Source organism: Peromyscus californicus, unplaced genomic scaffold (genome assembly GCF_007827085.1).
Source record: "Peromyscus californicus insignis strain IS unplaced genomic scaffold, ASM782708v3 Scaffold_8__1_contigs__length_139910024, whole genome shotgun sequence".
Lineage (NCBI taxonomy): Eukaryota > Metazoa > Chordata > Mammalia > Rodentia > Cricetidae > Peromyscus > Peromyscus californicus.
Genome location: NW_026294606.1, coordinates 132,942,618 through 132,959,009, shown reverse-complemented (window position 1 = coordinate 132,959,009; position 16,392 = coordinate 132,942,618).

Here is a 16,392-nt window from a genome sequence, read left to right as displayed (position 1 = left end):
CCTGTAGGCTTTGTGTACAGAGAGTCTTAATTCTGCTGAATTTAATGCTAGGTCATAGGGTAGAAACTGTCTAGAAGTATCTCTACATGCTAGTAAGTAGCACTTGGCACATGAAATTTTTAAACAGTAGCATAAATACTTGTAAATGCTTTTAATGAAAGATAGCTGTAGTCTGAAACTACAGAGGTGCTGAAGCGAAAACTCCAAATAAACAAGTGATGACCATGAGGGCGTGTCCTTCTCTGCCAGTAGGCCACACGGGAAACGAGTGTGGGATTGCTAGGACCACTTTCCAACCAATTGCACCAACCTGGTTCTGCCCTGAGCCTGAACTAGTCTGGAAACACCTGGAGCTGGCTGTTTTGCCTCTGATACTGTCCCAGAAGTAGAATTACAGCATATTTAAAATTCACCAAATTGTCTTTTCTTATATTCCTTCCCACTGATGGCTGTAGTTGACAAAAGAGAAAATCTGTTTCTTTTGATAAATTTAGTAAGTAGACAGAATGTAGACTACATTTGCCTGATGGCATAACAAAAATCATTGAACAATGCTGAATTTGGGGAAACTACCATTTGCAAACTACAGTTCTGGTTGACAGGATGACTCATTCTGTTTATAGTTCTCTGCTTCTGCATGATTTCAAGGAGGAAGGCCCTAGGATTTCCTCTGCTGACTAAATCTCTCTCATCGCATTATTCCAACAAAATACTTGAAATCCATTCTTCAGGAAAAATGGAACATCCAGCTTTGTGCTAACTGAATCTCTTCCAAGGATTTATGAAGATACAAGTTTTGGTTTAATAGATGTTTAAGAAGATTTGGGATTATAAGTAATTCTTAATGTTAAAAAGTACTTTTTGACTCTTGAAAAGGTTTTAAATTATTCTCTGTGCTTATTGATTTGACTGTCAATCATGCTTAATTTTGCAAGATTACTTCTCAAATTTCACTTTAAAAAATATTGTGTGTGTGCACATGCTTACACACATGTACCTAGAACCTTCAAAAGTCAGAAGAGTGCATCAGATCCCATGGAACTAGATTTGCAGACAGCTGTGAGCTACTACGTGGATGCTGGGATTGAAGTAGTCCTCTGGAAGAGCAGCCAGCACTTTTAAGCATTGGGCTGTCTCTCCAGCGCTAAATTTTACTCAGACTAGTATTCTGAAGATCTCCCCATGTTTCCTTCTCTTCTAAAAAAGCATTTTTGAGCTGTTATTTCAATTTCTCTGTTTTGCACTGTTTTAACTTTATTTAACAAGTTTCTTTGTTTTCTTAATACCCAGTGGATCTTGAACTTTGGGGTGAATATATGCAACATGTGACCCTGAGTTTCTGACTCAGTAAGTCTGCGGTAGAACCAAGGAATATGCATGTCTGCAACCTGAGGTAATGTGGATTCTGCTGATCCAAATTGCACTAGTGGAATGTGTAAAGATTTGTTCAGCGGTCTGTCCTAAAAGGCACTGTTCATTTCTTCCACAGGAGACTCTACTTTTGATTTTGCAGGAAAAAAACATAATGCTTTTCCTGGTAGGAAAAGGAAACAGCAGTGTCTGTTACAGGGTTCTCCAGAGTCCAGCCGTCAGCTTGTCTCTGGGCTCACTGTGGAATCTTACTGGCTCTGCACTCCATCACTATCCAGCTGCTCTGACTTTGTTTGTAAAGTCACCTGCTGTCATTTACTTCACTTCCTTCGCTGTTTTCCTTTCTGTTTTCCTTCCTGCGGAAAGTCTTTGACCTCTGTCCCACATGCCTTCTGAATACAAAGGTTCATCTCTTGCCTCTTTAATCTTATCTTCTCTGAGTCAGTCACACTGAACCCTTTTATAGTTGTAATCTTTTCATTCCTTACATTTAAAAAAATATACTTTAGCCTATAATCTTTTTGAATCCTCTTTTTTAAATTATATTTTAAAAACCTTTAATTACACGCTATTGAAATATTTAGGCCTGTTCCTAGCACCAATAACTGCACATGGGTGATTTCACCGTCATCATCATTGAGAATTTTGAGAAACATTGGTAGATGTACAAAAGTAGAGTCTCCTGTGGAAGAAATGAACAGTGCCTTTTAGAACACTTTCCGCTATTGCGATTTGGATCAGCAGAATCCACATCACCTCAGGTTGCAGACATGCATCTTCCTTGGTTCTACCCTAGACTTACTGAGTCAGAAACTCAGGGTCACATGTTGCATATATTCACCCCAAAGTTCAAGATCCACTGGGTCTTAAGAAAACAGAAAATTCACTGAAGTTTTAGTGACATTAAAATCGTTGAAAATTACAGTCCAGCATTAAAGCAAAAGCAAGTGAGTGATAGAATATCATCCATGCATTTAAACACAATCCTGTGAATCCTTTTTGACAGTGGGAAATGTCTGTGGAGTAACAGTGGGAAGTCTGAACATAAAATTGTTCTTCCGGCTGGGGGATGGCTCTGTAAGTAAAGTCCTTACTGTGCCGACATTGGGACCTGAGTTTGGAGCCCCAGCACCCACACAATCCAGGCACAGGGCTGGAGAGATCACTCAGTAGTTGAGAGCACTTGTTGCCCTTGCAGAAGACCTGGGTTTGATTCCCAACACCCATGTTATGGTTCACAACTGTAACTCCAGTTCCACAGGATCTGACGTCCTCTTCTAACCTCTGTGGGCACTAAGTAGACTCATGGGCAGCACACACACACACGCACACACACAATACAATGAGTAATAACTTTTAAAAGGCCAGGCACAGCCACATGCATGTGTTGTAACTCCAGTGTGGGAGCACAGACAGGTGGATCCGAGAGTTCTCTGGCCAGCCAATGGAGCTCAACTCAGTGAAGAGACCCTATCTCAAAAAACACAGTGGAGCATAGCAGAAGACACCTGATGTCAGCCTCTGGCCTTCAGAGTGTGCACCTTGACATGTGTGCACAGATCACATGCACACAGACACACACACAAGGCTGTGCTCACTTGAAGCATTTATAGAAAAAACGTCAGAGGAAAACAAGCAAAATGATTTACAGCGGCTGTTGGTCCTAGAGTTGCATGCATGGTCCCTGGTGTTTATCCTGCAGATGTTTCCAGTTTTCTACAAGAATGTGTTTTGCTCTTATGAATACAATGATTAAAAGGAGAAAAGGAAGTAGAGTGGGGATAAGAGAGAAGAAAGTGAAATCACACCTGATAGACTGCAGTTTGCCTCATACAAGTTCCTCAGTGACTTGCAGATGGAGACCACTGTTTGAGAAGAATATGCCTTCAGAATACAGCTGCAGCAGCAGCCAGTCCTGAGGCTCTGCTGAGGTGTGGAGAGAGTCACTGCTTCCTCACACTCCTCACACAGTGCCCAGAAACCAGGGTGTACAGCTGAACATGACTGCAGCCTCCTGCACCCGGCTAACTGTTCCCAACCGGGGTAAACTGTCAACTGTGCAAAGTAAGCTCCGTCACCCCTGTTGTCCTCCCTTTAAACCCCACACTCCTCCCTGGGATGGAGTACTTGTTTGCACCTGTCTCCTAGCTTGCAAATCTCTTCTAGGCCCAAATAAGAAATGCCTTTATTTTATTTCAACTCAGTTTATGATTTTGTAAACGGGGGGGGGGGGGGGATAACAAACTTTCCAAAGTCCCATTTAGACATAGCATTCTTATCCCTCCCCCCAAAATGTGTGGTTGCTAGGAAAAATAACACGAGTGACAGGCCAAAAGCATTACAAACAGCCATCTCGATTCTTCCTGAAGGGACACAGCACAGAAAACCACTTAATTTTTGTTCAGCATTGAAAGGGATAAACAATAAAAATTTGAGAGTGAGTGAAAAGTCTTACTGCAACACTAATCCTTGCTCTTTCAAGTACATTAGTTACTAAAATATTAAGTGTGCTAAAGTAATATTAGGGGAAGCGTCTTTAAATTTAGATATGCTTACATATATTACTCCTAGGAAGGATTATTTTTCAGTGACATTTGTTTGTGTGTGTATGTGTGTGTACATGCACATGCACACACGAGTGAGCATTTTCATGTGGAAGTCAGATGACAGCTTGTGGGAGCTGGTGCTCTCTGTTCACCAGGAGGCTCCTGGGAATCAAACTTGGGTCGTCAGGCTTGGTGGCAAGTGCCTTTACCTGCTGAGCACCTGCCTGCCCTCCTCAGAAGGGGTCTTATTTTACAGTTTTATTTGAATTAACAACCTGGCTAATAAATGAGGAAAAAACCAAACAGGTTAGAGTTGGTTTGTTTTTTTTGTTTTGTTTTTTTAAGACAGGGTTTCTCTGTGTAACAGCTCTGGCTGTCCTGGAACTTGCTCTGTAGACCAGGCTGGCCTCCAACTCAGAGATCCACCTGCCTCTGCCTCCTGAGTGCTGGGACTGACGGTCTGCGCCACCATCACCCGGCCAGATAGAGTTTTAAAGTTTAATACCTACCTTCCTGCCAGCCTATCTACACTTGCACTTTGAATGATGTGATTATTTCTTTTTGACAAAGGTCTGTAGAGCTGATAATACTTCAGGGCACTAAAACTCAGAGGATTAGAGAGAGACAGCTCAGCGGGGGAAGTGCTTGCCTCTGAGCTTAAAGACCCAAGTCAGTCCCTGGCACCCGCATGGTGGAAGAAAAGAACTGACTCCAGCACGTCGTCCTCTGACACTCACATGTGTGCTATTGTTGCAGAATATTCCTGTACACTGTGTGAAGATGTGTCACTGTGACTGGTTTAATGAAGAGCTGAATGGCCAATAGCTAGGCAGGAAGAGGTTAGGCGGGACTTGCAGGGACACAGAGGACTCTGAGAAAAAGAAAGGCGGAGACACCAACAGACACAGCAGGTTGAACATGCCATGCTGAGGAGAGGTAACTGAGCCATGTTGTAGAATGTAGATTAAATCATGGGTTAGTTAAGTTACAAGAACTAGTTAGAAAAAAGTCTAAGCTAATGACAAGCTTTCATAATAACTCTCCATGTCATTATTTGCAGGCTGGCAGTCCTGACAAGAAAGCGTACTGCATGCCATGGCACAAACACACAAGCAACACAACACACACTAAATTAAAAACTTAGCAAGGATTTTTAAAATGTCCCAAACGGGCCAAATTTCTATTCTCTAATAAAATAAGATCAAAATTAATACAGATGATTAAACGGGGTGGCGGTGGTGGTGAACCAATCATTTGGAGATGTGGGGGGATGAATTACTCCATGTCTTAACACTAAAAAAAAATCAAAAGTATAATTGTAGATCTTGTAGGGTGGTAAAAGAATATGAAATAACCTAATGGAATGTACACAGATGAACCAAAATCCAAATCATTTATTTAAGTATTTCCATTGTATAAAAAAAATTGAATGACATATTCAACCCAAAAATTAGAAAAATAACTTTCTCCTTAAAAAAAAAATTACCAGAAAAGAAATACTCTCTCCCCGCCAAGTCGTGAAAAAAGTAAGTACAGAAGTTGTTGAATTAAGTCTACGTGCGGTGACACATCCTAGCCCTCCATGAGAGATTTAAGGCAGGAGGGCCCTAGTCCATGGCAGCCTGCTGTATGTAACAGGTGTCTCAGAAGAAGAACAGCAATGGAAACATAGGAAACATGAAATCAAAGCCATTGGTGAGAAAGTAGACTTAAGAGTTGTGCCTTTGTAGAAAAGATAATACAAAAGCACTCTGGAGGAAGCATACACACCCTAATACTAACACCAAGATATTTGAAGAGTGAGAAAGGGGACAGAAATTGTATGTTTTTATTATTATTATTATTATTATTATTATTATTATTATTATTTTATAAAGGAGATTACCATTCAAATAATATGGCAGGCAGGCTAGGTTACTCAGACCAGCTATTCCCAAGGGGGTGTGGGGAGGGGAGCACAACTTATAAATGATGGGCAGGTAGCACATCAAACAAAGTTTTTGAAGAAATAAGGACTCAGTGAGACAGAAGGAGTACCAACAAAGCCTAAATGGAGAAGGGACACCAGAAGCAAGTTACTGTTGTTCGGGGAACATTTGCTGAACCAGGTAAGCCCTGGCTTTATCCTTGTGGAGGGTCCACAACAGAAATTACAGCCCAGGCCTAATCCAAGGCAAAGACCCAAAAGCTGACTCTTCTCCCACTAAACCAAATTCATGAGGGTGATTTGCTCAGGGTGAGATTGAGTGGGGAGCCCTGGGAGATAAAAACCAACTTGGAGAAACTGTTTCCTTATGGATATTCAGGAGCTTGCATGTGTGCAGCACTAAGGTGGTCTTAGGTACCCGCAACCTCACCCTAAGCCTGTGTTGAAGGCATTTCTCAGTTGCTGGAGTGTCTGCACCAGGCAGAAGAAGAGGCATGTCTGCTTTGGCCCTTAGTGGTTCTCAGAAATACTTTGCCAAGGAAACCCAAAGGCAGTTCATGAAAGTGAGCATGCCACAGGGGAGCAAGTCGTGGAGAACCAGGAGAGTAGCAAACAGCAAAACCAAATCTTAAAAACAAAAAACCCTGAGGTATGAGAATATTTCAATTACTAGTACCAAGTTTGCATACTGTAACAATAAAAAGTAAAGTGCAGGAACTAGGAAGTCACAGAAAGCACACCAACATAACTGTAAGAACTAACAAAACTTCTTGAGATGTGAAACAATGAAAATCCAAGCCTCAGCTTTACCAACACACAGGAAACACCTGAAAAGAGAATTACAGCGTTTGAAGACAGACAAGAGGAAATTGTCCAGAACGCGGAGACACGGACAGATAAAAACAAACGAGTTTATGTAATGTGGAACTTAGAATAACAAGTCTTACATCTACTCAGAGTTCCAGTTGAAAGGGAAAGAGATGAATATGAGACAGAGACAATGGGCTGAGAGAATTTCCCAAAATTAGTGAAAAGCACCCAAAATAAACCACCCAGATGCATTCTGTACCTGCCGAAAAGGAGATATAAGAGAGGTGGTAACCCTGATTGTTCTTGCACGGCTCCAGGCACTGAACTGATTGTGGAGGCAGGGGAATGAAGAGAAGACAAATGTACAGACGCACAGAAACATTGGGATTGGGCTGGCCGGACTCTCAGGAGACATCACAGCACCAAGGAAGTGCAGCATGTTTATTACATATGGCTGAACAAGGGGGCAGGCCAGGCACTGCCTACAGACTGGGAATAATGGTTTACCAGTCTGGATGATGGCTTCTGGACCTGTTCTACCAAAATTAAACTACACGAAGTAGAATGTAAGAGATAAGAAAACACACCTTTAATCTCAGCACTTGGGAGGCAGATGCAAGCAGATCTCTCTGTGAGTTCGAGGCCAGCCTGATCTACAGTTAGTTCCAGGGTAGCTAGAGCTATGCAGAGAAATTGTGAAGAAGAATGATCAAGCCAAAACTTGGGTCTTTGAAAGGACTGGTCAGTTCACACATCTATGTTGAGTAGAATCATAAACAAAAAGACGCCGGGTGGTGGTGGTGCACGCCTTTAATCTCAGCACTCGGGAGGCAGAGCCAGGCGGATCTCTGTGAGTTCGAGGCCAGCCTGGTCTCCAAAGCAAGTTCCAGGAAAGGCGCAAAGCTACACAGAGAAACCCTGTCTCGAAAAACCAAATAAATAAATAAATAAATAAATAAACAAAAAGATATGGCACAAATTATCAGCGTGAAGAATTAGAATATACCAGGGATGTGGCTCAGTGGTAAAGTGCTTGTCTAGCATGCACCAGAGCCTGGGTTTAATCTCTGCAAAACAAATGAATAAAAACTGGGATATAAAGGATTAAAAATATTACACGAGAGGATATTACATAGTTATTCCCATAAGAAAATAAAGTATTTGATTCCAGATGTGATTTTCACCAATGACTCCACTGAAGAAGGGGGAGAAATCTATTTTGCATGAACACACCCAGAGAATAGTAGGAGGTTTTATGCATAAATCCTAATTAAATATGAACATATCAAAATGTGTTTAAAATACATAAAAATGTATAAATGCATAAATATAATCATTCAAGACTAGTTGAGGGTTTCCAAGAATGAGTACTTCAGTTAAAAATAATAATAAATTCACACTAGTAAATAACACTAAATGCCAACACAAAACTTATAGCTTGTCCTAAAGATATGACAATATTTTGGTTTTGACTTAGCTTAAGAAAACAATTTTGATAATGTTAGGGTGATGTTTTTCTTGCTCACAAGGTTTTACTTAAGCAGGAGTGGGTGACAGTTAGGCATGGTGCTATGTTCCTGTGGTCTGGGATACTTGGGATGCTGAGACAAGAGAATTACCGGAATGCAGAAGTCAGAGGCCAGCCTGTGTACCATAGTAAGTCACCATCTAGAAATAAATATTTTATAAAGTAGTAAATTGTATCTAATATCTTTCCTCTTATCCCCTGTAAACCTGCAGGCAAGCACTCTACACTGAGATCAATCCTCTGCTTCAGATGCCTTCCCTTGCAGATAACCAAATAGTCAGATGGTTTTTTCAGTCATGTGATTTAATGTTTATAAGATTTATAAGATAGTTGAATGTATTCAATGCATAAAATGTTGAACAGAAGGATCAAATTTCTTATTTCTTTTAATAAAAGATTTTAGTGTGTATGGTGCACACGTGTGTCAGCACAGCAAGCACAGAGGTCGAAGGGCAACTGTAGGGTCAGTCATTTCCAAACACCTTACATGTGTTCTGGGGACCAAACTCAGGTCGCCGGGCTTGCATGGCCAGACCTGTACCTGCTGAGTCATCTTACTGACTGTTTTAGTTTCTTGAGAGTATTGTTGTTTAACAAGAAATCTTGTTTTGGAACTATTAGAATGAGGATGGGAAGTTTTCAGACCCCCTTTGGTGATGGGGTTAATCAACTGTAACACTGTTCTTCATTAAGTCAGACAAGATTTGCGTGTCCCTTCCTAGACTATCCCGTGAAAGATTCCGGCGAGGTGATTGTGTTTATTATCCACTACAATTGCTTGAATAGTCTGCTGGTAGTCTAAGCGTGTGTCTCTCAAGGACCAGATTCCAGTCTCTAAGTAAGACCGGGCCAAAGAACAGGTAGCAGATTTTAAGTCTAAACAGGTGTGTGTGTGTGTTAGCAGAGATTGAACCCAGGCCTTGCACACGCTAAGCAAGTGCCCTACCACAACAGTATGTCTAGGCCACTGACAAACCTTAAACAGGATGTTCATTCAGGAGGTCAAACACGAAGCAAATTAATGAACACCAATAATATTCCTTTAAACAGCAAAATCAGTTCGAAATCACAGCACAGTACACCTGGTTCGCAGACCAATAAAAAACTCACGAGAATGGTGGTACCACAGGTCGTGGGAAAGGGGCATCACTTAAGCCGTCCTGGAAGACTGGTTCCCGGGGTGGGGGAGCAGCGGTGCAGCACCCTTGGGCTGGGATGTCGTCACCGTGCCTCCCTTCGGAGAGCCTTGCTCGAAACAACACGGAGGCCAATCCGAGAGCATTTCAAGTCTTTTAATAGTGTGTGGTCCCTAGGTTGACATCTGATTTTACTTTTTTAGAAGTAGAAAGGAAACACACAACATTAGCTGGAACTATTTCCCAGTCTCCTATTTTAGTTAAGTAGACAAGAACACTCTTAATTTTTTGAACAAAAAGTTCACGTTGGGACGTGCTCAGATGGACAACTGTGCAAGTGGGAGGGGCGTTTCTAAGGTCATTGCATTCGTTTTCTTGTTGTTGTGCCCAAACACTGACAAGAAACGACTGGAGAAAAATGGTTTACTTCTGCTCACAGTTCCTCATGGAGGAGAGACATAGTGGTAGATGTCTGTGGTGGCTCGAGTGTGGAACCGAGTGGATAGAGAGTGGGACTGGGGTGGTAACCCTCAAACCCCTCTGTAAGTGATCATCTTCTTCCAGCAAGCTCCACCTCCTAAGGGCTCCACAACATTCGGAAACAGCACTACCAGGTGGGGATCAGGTGTTAAAATGTACCAGTCTATGGGGGACATTCTCGTTCCAACAACAGTCGTCAAAGCAAGGCTAAGACCCCCACAACCTCTCCCACAGCAGTACCACTGCTTGACAAAATCAACATGGATCCACACACCAAGAATATACTTATGGGATGCATGTAACCACACACACAACCATACTAATCTATGTATGTGTAAAATGGGAAAGTTACAAGCACTCATTAGGACTGCTCCTCACCTGTCCAGTGTACTTTGGAGTGAGAAGCAGAAGAAAAGCCTTGAACACACTTTTTACGGAATGATATGCACTTGCAGACATGAAGAAATGTAGTTAACAAATACAGATGAAAATTAGCATTTGAGAGTGGTAGCAGGTGGGTGTGAGTGACTAACTAAGTAGAGGCACTTGTCCCCAGCCTGGTGACCGAATTTCAATCCTGGGACCTACATGGTAGAAGGAGAGAACTAACTCTCAGAATTTGTACTCTGATCTCCACATACAAACAAGTAAATTCAACAATCATTAAAGTCAGTACAAAGACGGAGTCTGCATAGCCTTGTTTTTTGCTGGTCCCGCTGAAGACAACTGTGACATCTGATTAAGAGGCAAGATACAATCCAAGACAAACACTGAGTGTGGGAATTGTATGAGGACTGATTGCAGATCCCAGGATACTCTAACACCTTCATTCAGTCATGACAGCCTATGTTTCTAAGGAGCATCAATAAAACAGTAAGCAAACTAAGAAATTTTGAGTAAAAATATAGAACTTAATTAGAAGTTTCAGATGCTACAAAAACACAGGCTGTCTATGCAACATTTGGGACATATTTGTACTAAAAGAGTTTTTGTTTTTTTATCTGACATCATACTTAACTAAGCATCTTGTATTTGTTGGCAATGTAATCTAAATCTAAATGCATTCTGAATTTCTAGTACTCTGCTGATTACCTTAAGATAGTGGTTTATATAATCTTGAACTAGGGAGCAAGAATGTAAGAAGGAGAAGTGGGTATCAGTATTTCTTAAAACATTTTTGCATCAGGGTTGGGAGGTTGGAGGACAGCAGAAGGCTGCTTCTCTCCTTTGACCATGGGTGGGTCTCAGGGATCCAGTTCAGATGTCACCCCTCCGAGATGGCTCAGAGCTGTGAAAGCACAGGGATGTGAGTTCAGATCCTCAGTACCCAAGGAAAAGCTGGGTGTGGCTGCACATGCCAGACCCGCGCTGGGAAACAGATAGGTGGACCCCAGGGACTTACTGGACAGCCAGCCTAGCCAGAATAGCAAGCTCTGGGTCTCAAAACCAGGATGGAAAGTGACTGAAGAAGACACCGTCACCCACCTCTGCCTCCTCCAGACACTGGTGGGCAAAATAATCGCCAGAGTCTAACCCAGTCTTTACCAGGCTGTCATGAATCAACCGTAGTTACTTGGAGCATTCCAGGACATGTGACCACAACATATTGTAGGCAGCCTGTGTTTTCAAAACCATGTTTCTTTGAAAATGTTCAGACTGTTTTCAGGAGGAAAACTACTTACTCCAAGTTCAGAGACAAAACCACACAAAAGTTCTTCCCCAAGCTGAGGCAAAGAACAATATGATATATTTTAAAAATCGTATGTAGTGATGGACTTTAATTTCAAAGACAGCAATACATTTTTTAAAGATCACATTAATAGTCTAAGCTGTTACCTTAAAGGAGAATCCAATATTTATCCAATTCTTTGTGCATTTTTGCTGAACTTGGAAGAGAAGCTTTGGTGTCAGGTAACTATCATTCAATGGCCTGTGACAAATATTCTTTGTGCCTTTGTCTTGTTTTGTTTCTTTTCAGTTTCACAAGAAAAGGGGACAGGACTGGAGTGCTGGCTGTTTTTTTATTGATCTCAGGCACTGTTTCAGCTTATGGAATAAATGAGAAATGCCTGTTGGTTTAATTAAAAGAACCCCGTTGGCTGTGCTCGCCTGCCCTCCTTCCGATGCCCAAGCAAGTGCATTTATAAAGAGATCAAACGTTGCACGGTCCATTGTCCCAGATTTTTCTAGTCTATCTTGACAGCTTTTGAGAAGATGAGTCAATTTCTCAAAAATGGTTTATTGTAAGCCTTGCAATACTCAATTCCTACCTGGTGCCGTAAATCATTATTTTCTCCCTAGTGAGATATTCCTGGTGAGCTATCTCCAAAATATCTCCTTTTTTTTTTTTTTTTTCCTTAACTCAAATAGCTTATTGGGAAGAGGCTAGCATCTCCTGGGGGATGCTGGCTGGCCTCCACCAGGGGGGCGCGGGAGCTACTAGTACCTGGGGAAAAATGCACCACCTCAGTGCAGACTCAGGTCCTGTTCACAGGCTCACAGCTCAGGAAAGACTGCTGCCAGTCACAGAGACCAGTGAGTGTGATCAGAAAGCCCACGGCTCAGCCTTGTCAGTCACTCTATGGGCAAATCCCCACTAAGGCCAAACTTCAGGAGAAGAGCAAGGAGAATGAGTGCCCTGAGCTGTCCATCTGTAACACCCGCTCACCAACACATCTCCATGGCCAATGACAGTTCTCATGACTATAAACCTGCAAGCATGTGATTAAACAGTCAAGTGATACTGGGTAAGCGTACATTTGTTTTTCTAAAAATTCCTGTTATTATTTATTTATGTATATGTGTGTTGTTGGTGTGTATGTATGCCACATGTGTGTGAGACCTGAGGAGGCTGAAGAGGGAGCCAGATCCCCTGGAGCTGCAGTTAAAGTTGGTCACGTGATGTAGGTCCTAGGATTCAAACTTGGGTCATCTAGAAAGATGGCAAGTGCCCTTTTTTGTTTGTTTGTTTGTTTGTTTTGGGACTGGGTAGCCCTGGCTATCCTGGAACTTGCTCTGTAGACCAGGCTGGTCTCGAACTCACAGAGATCCGCCTGCCTCTGCCTCTCCAGTGCTGGGATTAAAGGCGTGTGCTTGGTGTCAGCAAGTGCTCTTAACTACTGAACCTCCTCTCCCACCCTACTGGTGTTCCATTTGTGTATGTGTGTGTGTGGGGGGAGGTGTGTGTGTGTGGTGCCTTTGGTACACACACATATGCACATGCACATAGAGGTCAGAGAAGTGCACCTGGTGTCTTTCTCTATTGCTGTCTGTGTTGCTGCCTCGAGGCGGAGTCTCTTACAGAATGGAAAGCTGTGTTTTCAGCTCGACTGAATGGCCAGCAGTCTCTTGGTCTCTTCCTGGCCTTCCCCCCAGCTTCTCCCCTCTGCTGGGGATTGAACTCAGGTCCTGAGGCTTGCAGGGCAAGTACTTTACCTACTGAGCCATCTCCCCAGCCCACCCATGATGTTCTTTAGAAGTGATTTTTAATGGCCCAGGATCCAGTTATATTTCCTCTTTTGTGTTCTGGGAAAGAAATCTCACCTCTAGAATAAAAGCAATATGGAACAAAATCCTGTCTGCCTGATTCACGGGGCCGAGAACTCTGCGTGTCACAGAGTGGGGACAAAATACAGACCAAATTTTCACACAAAGACTAGAAAAAAAAAAAAAAAAAGAACAACCTATGCCCAGGCCTAGGGGTACTGCCTGCCTGTCATTAGGGAAGAACAGGTTAGTACTTAGAGAGTTGTCCCCAGAGTAGTCCCCCAGGGGCAGACCTCACCGCTCACCGAGGGTGCCTTACCCTGTGAGTTTACACACACATCCTTTCTTACCTTCCCTGGTACTTTCTTTTTCTCAGGTCTTGCACAATTGGTGTTGATGTTTGGCGACTTATTGGTGTTTCTGAAGTTCTATCATATGCCCCTAGAAGGCAGCAACTATATCTGGTTTGTACACTCTGCATCAATAGCACCCTTCATGCTGTGGCCTTCATATTAACATTGACTTGAGGCCTGTGCATGATGGAGAACTTCAGAAGATAGGCAGGCACTCTGACATCCCAAAGTTCTTCCCTCCGGGGATAAATGTGCATCACTGTCGCTCCAGGCTAGAGCAGGGACCAGGGGGTTGTGGTTTCATTCATGCCTGCCCTGTACATTTGAAGTTCTGTTTTGTAAGAATGCAGTTACCTACTTAATAATTACCGTGTTCCCAAAAGATGTTCAACTCAGCTAAGAGCTAACGGGGTGCTTTGCTTTAACTACTAAACATTATGTATTTAAATGCCATTTACATCTAACCTTACATTTTGCATTGTGTGTTATGACAGTCAATTCACAGCACTAAATCAGTGACTTGAAAGTTTGCAAGTCATGATGGAAATTACAATATAAATAAGAAAACATTGGGAATGTGGGCAGAGAACAGAAGTCTGATGCAAATTTGGACTACCTGACTGGATTCACTGGAATGAATACTTGAAAACTGAATTGCATCAGAGTAGCCATCAAAATGCCTGCTATCTATTACTTTGGTGAAACTTTGTCAAAGAATGGCAAGAAGTCCCGGACCCTCTCGTCCTTTCCAGAGCACCCAGGCCTTTCTGATAAGCCAACTGAATTTTCCCTGAACTATCACAAAATAGTGCTTCCACACAGGAAGTTGTTGTGTCATTTAAAGGAGGAGAAGGACACAGAAACGATAGCAAGATGATTCCAAACGGGGCACCCCAAAAAATGCAGAAGTCACAATGTGGCCCACGATGCTCAGGAGAGACACTCATTAGATCCTGGGCGCTCCTTGATCCGGATGGACCACTGTGTGTACATTAGACAGTGTTGATAGCACGGAGCACAGTGCGCAGAGCTGTGTGACTGCTGACCCTGGGAAGAGGAGGAGGCGTGCATTCTCCATCACTCCTGTGCAGAAAGGTACAAAACATCGTGAAAGAAAGACCAGTCAGTGCCGGTTGTCCCTTCCAAACTCCTCCCCCTGCCTCCTCTCTCCTCTCGCTTCACTTCCCCAATCCATGAAAGAGAACTATGGTGGTATTTTATTTGTACTGAAATGTGATTTTAATCGTATGTTAATAAATAAAGTTGCCCCGGGGGTCAGAGCTATTAGAGCCATAGCAAGAGCGTGGCGGTGGTGGCACATGCCTTTAATCCCAGCACTTGGTAGGCAGAGCTAGGTAGATCTCTGTGTGTTCAAGGATACAGCCAGCATTGGAGACACACGCCTTTAATCTCAATCCCAACCATAGAAGACCTGGAAGTCTCTACAGACAGGCAGTGACGAAGCAGTCATGTGTTTGGGTTTACAACCAATGAGAAGGCAGAACCGAAAGTCTTTATAAAGACAAACACACAGGAAGTAGGTCCCTTTTGGAGAGCTCTCTTGGCTGAAACAGGAAGGGTGAGGCTCTTAGTTCTGACCTCTTGGCTTTCTTCTCTGAATCGGCTCTGTGTTTCTTATTTAATAAGACGGTTGGTTACATCTACAGAGAACACTGGCCCTCTCATTGTGATGTTTCTCGTCAAAGGTCTCATCCTCAGATAAATTGAAATTTTCACATACATGCTCCCCACAAAGGGTGAAGAAATGTATAAAAGAGAAGTGTTCCGGCACTTACCGGCTACACACTGCTCCAGCTCCATACGGGGGAGCCTTTCTATGTAGATAGCAATGGTTTTGTGAGCCATGATGGGAGCTCACAGGAAGGCCAGGCACCAAACAAGCAGCTGCTTTCTGCTGAACAGAATCAGTTCCCCTTCATCCGTGATTTTATCCTCGGAGAATCGCTTGTGAAAGAGCTCTGTGCGCAAACTGCTGCTGGCAAGGGTGCGTCTCTTCAACGTGCTTGCTGAGGGAAGCGGCCCCTGGCAGGGGCTTCTCTGCTGGCAAGGGTGCGTCTCTTCAACGTGCTTGCTGAGGGAAGCGGCCACTGGCAGGGCCTTCCTTCCTTCCTTCCTTCCTCCCCTCCTTCCTTCCCCCTCCCTCCCTCCCTTCCCCCCTCCCTCCCTCCATCACTCCCTTCCTCCTTTCTTTCAGACAGGCAGTTTTAGCTAGTGGCACATGGCTTGCCTTGGTCTGTCGTGTCAGAGTTCAAGCTTTGTCATTTTTCTGACTGTAGTTATTAGGATTTCTTCTGAAAACAAGAGCATGGTATAGCTACTTAGCAAGTTGGATTTCCACACTCAATTTACTTTTTTCATTCACCAGAGAAATCAATGACAAGATGAGATGCAGGTATATTCACATTTTAAAAGAGCACACCAGTAAAAGGAAATCCAGATGATGCTCTCACACCTTTTCAAAGCCGCATGGAAAAAGAGTGGAGTAGGACTCTGTTGATCACCCTCTCCGAGGGAGACACAGAACATCCCATGTATTTCAATTATTTATTTATATATGTGTGTGTGCAGATATGCACACCTGAGCATGCCTAGAGGTCAGAAGGGAGCATCGTGTGTCCCTCTCTGTCACTCTTGTCTTATTCCTTCGAGCCAGGGTCTGTCCGTCAACCTGAGACTCTTGTGTTCTTGGTTAGGCTGGGAGCCAGCAGGCCCCAGCAAACTTCTGGCCCCTTGA